Source organism: Adiantum capillus-veneris, chromosome 1, assembly GCF_014529385.1.
Source record: "Adiantum capillus-veneris isolate H3 chromosome 1, ASM1452938v2, whole genome shotgun sequence".
Classification (NCBI taxonomy): Eukaryota; Viridiplantae; Streptophyta; class Polypodiopsida; order Polypodiales; family Pteridaceae; genus Adiantum; species Adiantum capillus-veneris.
Genome location: NC_140931.1, coordinates 131,600,932 through 131,607,221, shown reverse-complemented (window position 1 = coordinate 131,607,221; position 6,290 = coordinate 131,600,932). Strand labels below are relative to the sequence as shown.

The 6,290-nt window shown below is 40.7% G+C and overlaps 1 pseudogene; it reads right to left on the bottom strand.

The window, feature by feature from the left end:
• Positions 1 to 5,161: 5,161 nt before the first annotated feature.
• On the bottom strand, positions 5,162 to 5,747 carry LOC147465576 (uncharacterized; annotated as a pseudogene).
• Between the last annotated feature and the right edge of the window lie 543 nt (positions 5,748 to 6,290).

Below are 6,290 nucleotides of genomic sequence, written 5' to 3'. Positions count from 1 at the left end.
AATGCCTACGAGATGGGTGGTCCCGATTGATCGGGAACTCTCTGTCCCCATAGTGCTTACTTCGATATTAGTAATACTCATTGCCCCTAGAGCGGTGAAATCTCGAGGGTACATGCCTCTGAAACATGGAGAAAAAGGCGCTTGGGGTTTCTCTCCTCTTGGAAGGTGGGTCTTAGGATCGCTAGATAGTTTAAGTACGCTTCCCCTGCAAGGTGGAGCTAGATCTCCTTGCTAGTAGGCTCGAACTCGACTCACTTGTGATGAGGGATCGTCCGCTAGTCGAACCCTGAACCATTTTGTTTGCTTCCGAAATAGATCTAGTGGCCACCAGGTTCACCATCAAATCCGCTGGTTGATACGGCGGGGTGGGGACCTCACAAATGTATATGATTGGTTTGGAGAAATCCACCAAGTAAAGCCCTCGAAAAGCGGAAAACAGCTCGAAGGTTACAAATCGTCAATTTCGACATACGAGGGCACACTGACACATCATCCTAGCATAGGGAGGACATCAACATAATGTCAATCCGAGGAGTAGGATTCGGCTAGGGCATGGAAACAGACAAGTGGCTTGTGCGTGCCAAATGGAGGATTAGAAGGTGAAACCTACACACAAAGAAAGCTACGGAGAGGGTATGATGTTGCTACGAGGAGTGAGCACATTACTTACTCTACCATTCGGCCTAATCTCTCACACACAAGATTAATCACGCACTACTCTCTAATCAATCACTAATCCAACTCTAATCAAGCACACAATGAGCATAGAATAACATAGAATGACCATAACGAGCACCAACACTCTACACAAGCCTACACACACTTAGTGGCATGCTTAAACAAGAGGGAAATATGAAAAAGAGAGAGATTAATCAACAAATCATCCACTAATCTTTGATTAATCAAGCATTCATTACACCATGAGCAAATGAGAGAGAAGGGGTTAGAGTTTAGCTATTGGCATGAGGCCGAATCGTCCATGCACGCGCGTAGAAAGCTCAAGAACTCCATAGCCATCTCCTTCTTCACAAAGCTTATCTCAAGTGAGTAAGAATCCCCTTTCACATTGTGTGTTTTGATTTATATACTCTCTAGGCTTTTTAGAAGTGGTCGGGCACCCAAATGGCCAAACTCACTTAATCTCTTATCTGCACTGCCTAGGATCTAAATATAGCTCAATGTTTATAACTTGGAACTCTTGATGAGCCCAAAACATAATTACAACCCGCATTTGCGGTCATTTGACAGGAAATCCTAAAACTTAAGTGATCGTCAATTGTGACGGTAACTCCATAGATAGTCATCAATTCCAACTCTTCTCTGCATCTGTTGCTTGTATTTGCTTCATCTTCATCTTTACTTCGCATCCGCATCATCTGGCCTCGTTAGCATTTACTAAAAATAGTAAATAGCATCTTTTACAGCTAGTCCGTTTGGCCATTGTTGACTTAGCTGGCAAACACTCCCCCCATCCGATTTCAGAGCACGCGTGTGCTGCCTGGTTGGCTGGCACTGGAGAGATTTGAAGTTGGTGGTGAATGTTGTTTTGAAGAGTTGTAAGCTGTTGGGTTGACTTGTTGGTGTAATATGAGATTTGGCATTTGAGTTCAAGTAAAAGCAATTGGCTTGAGTTATTATGGGAATAAAGAAAAATAAAATCTAGGTATAGTAGTTAGGGTCTGGAAACCCTAGATTACCAATGGGGAAAAACCGCATGGGAAAAAGTGCCCAAAGGTATTTGATCTTATTATGGGAATATACAATGATGGGTGTTTAGGGACTGAATTGAGTGGGCTTATATAACATGAAAGTGAATTGTTTAAGCCTTCTGTCCTTGAAAAGTGTCGATGATCTGCCTTGAGTCTGGAGTTGCTTTGTTGCTTCATGTACCTGCAAGTTGAGTGCATGGGTGGAACAATAAAGAGTGTGTAATGCAAATGTCCAATTATGGGACATTCAATATTCTTGCACAAATTTATGCATGGGTAAGATTATGATGTGTGAGAGAAGAGTATTGATGGGTGCTCCTCAGAGTTAATGCAGCTAAAAAAGGAAATTAAATTCACTTTACTAGCTTTCACTACTCTTGAGAAGGGCGTTTGATGTAATGTTTCGTACTCTCCTAATGTGCACAAGTGCATGTGTGTTTTGTTTTGAACACTTCGCGTCGCCACCATGATTAAAATAATACATTGACTATGCTCACCTATTCAGAATGAGCGACTTGATATATAATTACGCTCAACTCTTTCAGATTGAGATGTAGCCTAATTAGCTAGACTCATAGACCACAGGAAATATTAGGACTTGAAGCTTAGGTCTAATGCTTTGCTCATTTATTGGCTCAGCTGCCGGACTCTTGACATTTTCTCGACTTGACTACTGTCTTGAGCTTTCAGCAAAGTATATATCTAGACATTTAGAGCTCAGATCCTCAAAAAGAGGGTTATTAAAGGACCATATTGGCAAAGTAGGTTTTTTCAGCCATACCTGGGTGACCTTGGTTGTCAAAATTGCTTGTTTTAACTTTTGGTCCATTATCTGAGAAGATTGGCTAGTTTCATTTTGTTGGAAGTGGGAGATGACTTCAATCTTCTTCTGCTCGTTTGTCTGCTTTGGCACCCAGATGTATCTACTATTTGCTGTCGGCTTATTTTTACAGACGACATATTGAATTTTTGGACTTGTATCCTTGATCTGTCGGTGTTTGTAGCTAAAATTATCTTCAAGTTGTGTAAAATCTGGTCTTGGTGCCTTGGGTAGCCAGATTTGTTTTTGTCCTTTGTAATATCCCTACGCTTGAAGTATATTTGATGGCACAAATATTTTTGTTTGTACTTTTGTATTCAATTGTATCTGTTCAGTGCCTTTTTTGGGAATCACAGTTGGTAAATTCCTTTGAAGATATGTAGGCCTTCTAGATTGAGAATCGTTTTTGAACCTGTATCTAGCCCTGTTGTTCGATCTCCGATTTTGAGTTGAAATTGATCTTGATTTACCTGTTTGTTGTTTTGGTTTGAAGCCACTTGCTATTGTATAGCTTGATATCTTTGGTTTACGTAACCAAACATTTGGTTGACCACTGTAGTAGCCTTGCTCTTCTAAGCTGTACTGGGAAGCAATCCATCCCATTTGTTTACCTAAATTGTTTGGACTAGGATCATTTACCCAAACTGGATCTTTGACATTGATGTCATTGGCCCCAACATAGGTTTTGATGTGCTGCTTGTGTTTTTGTTTACTCATCGTTGGGTATTTTGGCTGAAAGACCTTTTTATACTGTAGTCTAGATTGTTGGTCTATCTTTCCTTGGGGTGTTGAATCCACAGTTGTTCACCTTGATTGTTTAGCTGCATTTGTGACTTCCTTGTTGGACTTCGTTGCTTGTGGATGACATGCTTTGGTGAGTTCTGCATCTAAACTGACTTGAACAGTCCTTTGTGCCTCTATTTTTGACAATCTGTTTGAGTCTTTAATTTCCTCTACCAGCTGGACAGAAGTATGTTGACTCTTTTCTCCAGATGCAATGCTTACCGTGGCCTTTGGTTCACATTGCTCTTTATTGATCTGTTTGTAGGTCTTTTGATAGGCTTCATGTGCTTGATGCACCATTTGATTCTGATTGTTCAAGTTAATTGTGATTTGTGTCACCTTTAGCTCTGTGGAATCTTCCATTGGCGAGATAATATTAGGATCTGTCTTCATGACCGCCTCTGCCTTTTGACTCAAGTCTGCCTTTGAACACATTGAGATGTCTATTTCTTGGCTTTGAGACTTGATCTCTGGCTTTGTTGAATTCTGAGGTACATTCATTAGCAACAATGAACTATCTGTGCTATTAGCATTATTATGTAGAATCTTTGATTCCACATTTCCGCTTGTTGAAATCTTCAGTGGCAAGTCCTTGACTACCCGTACCCGCTCTGGTTCTGGGTCACAGATAATTTCTTCATCCACTTCCTCTGACATTGGTTCGTCCACGGCATCTTTGTTGGATCTTTTGGTGTTAGGCCTGAAAAATTCCAAGCTATTTGAGACCATCTTTTGTAGCTGATCTTTTTTGGCATCTTGATTCTCAATCGAAATATCATTGACGCCTTTGACCTCCAATATTCTAGTCATCAATTTGTCTCTGGTATCCTTTGACAAGATATGCTTTCTTTCTGGCGACTTTCATTTGGAGACGTCTGCTTTAATGATTGTGCTGCTTGCAGTCTGATACTGTCTTGGTTTTTCTACTTCATCATATCTAAGTGCATCTTTACTGGGAAATTGGGTATTAGATGATTAATGCCACATTCGTAGCAATGCACATCTATTCCTATTTGTTCTATACCCGGTCGAGGTATCTGTCCATAATATTGTTGGTATTCGTTGCCCATAGTATCTTTGATCAAATATGTCATCAACATGACATGTAGATACTTAAAAACCAACACTGACACTGGCTTTGACTGATTGCCCTTATCTAGCTTTTTCGACTGTGGCATTCTCAAGAAGCTTGTAATAGCTTCCATTATAACCCTGGTAGATGGATGTTTCAGCCCCTGCTCCAGTGACCAGCTTTAATTATATGTCTGTTATCAACATGTGATTCTTTTTCTGTGGCTTCTGTATAGTCTTAGGACTATGTTTTTGATTCGATCTTGTATTTGGCTTCTGTTGTCCGCTGAATTGTAAGAGAGTATTGTGACTCTCCTTTGTTGTTTGCAGTTGATAGGGTTGTCCTGATTGCAGTAAGTAAGGTGGAGATTGAACTCCCCCCATCCGAGAGTGTTCCCTATCTGTAAGAGGCATCTTCCTTATGCCAGATGTGGATATTCTAGCTTTTTCATCTAGCTCAGTTGATTGAGCTAGGTCTTTGTGAAGTCGTGCTAACTCAATAGCTGATTCTTCCATTGATTGTACGTATGTTTGTGTTGGTACATTTTGTGGTGCATGTGTAGTGTTCTGTACCTACGAATGTTGTGTTGTGGCACTCATCTATGCAATGAAAGGAGTTGAATTGTGCTCATACAAATTCAAACTCTGATCATGTGTCAGTGGAAGCCTAGAGCTTTTAAAGTGCACTTTCCTATCTTCTAGTGATTGACTTGGTGCAATAGTGGCAGTGTGACCAATATTTGCCTGGTTAGATATCATTTTGTCATGTGTCCGTTGCTCAATTTGGTCTTGTGGAGTTGAAGGTGACAAGATGAAAGCTGCAACTCTTTCCGAGAATTTATTTGCAATAAGATCTAATTCATAGCATCTTCCATCTATATCATAGCTCCTGTCCCCAATGCGCGTTGCCCATAGTGTCCTAGGAACTGACTCGCTAAATGTCCTTACCTGCGTGACTTGAACCCATCTTTGTCCATCAGAATCTACATAAATTAGATCTTTCCATCTCGTCTCGTGGATCCAATGAAGGGCTATTGGTTCAGGTTGCTTGTTGACTTCTGAAGTGGTTGAAGGCAATTGTCGTTTACACATGGCTTCAAGGAATTCCTTCCTGCTGATAGTGTCTTCATTTTTTGGCAGATTGATTATAGTAGGCCCCGTCTCTTGAGTGATTTCTCTGTTCTGAGCTACCACTGTACTGCATTAGAAGCTAAAGGTAAGCTCATTATCAAGCGGTAAATATTACCACTTGTCAACATGTATTTGTAACCCAACTTTGAACCATCTTCATCAGCTATGAAGCATTGATCTGGCTCTTCCGTCGCTTGTTGAGGTGTTTTTGCTTTGTACCATCTACCCTCCATATCTCTATAGAGACCGCTACAGTTTTTGTCCTTGTAATTTGACTTTATCAAGTGCACAGTGACTCGACAACTGCTAACCTCTGGAAGATCTTGTTTGTGCAATATTATTATGTCCAACTCACTACCTGGTTTGAGCTTCATGTACACCGATCCTAAACAATCTTCCATTAGATTCTTTTGTGAATTAGCCATGTTGGTAGCTTCGTCTACTTCCACAGCCTGTATTGTCGGGCATTTCAAAGCATTTTTCTTGGACTTTAGATAGCGATTGTCTGCATCATCCATGTAGCATGGAAAGTCTTTGAAATGACCTATTAACTCCAACCTGATGCCAACTTATTTGACTGTTATTAATGAGATTGAAGTTGCATCGTAATTGCTTTGATGTGCCGATGTTGCCATTGGCTGTGGCTGTTGCATCTGCTGATCCATTTTTCTTTCAACCCTGCTACTAACCTGCTGAGCACTTGTATTTCCTTTTTCTAGTCTCTCCCACGGGTGACCAGTGGTTTTCCTAAAGCTCTCTGCTAAGCTTAGCTGTGA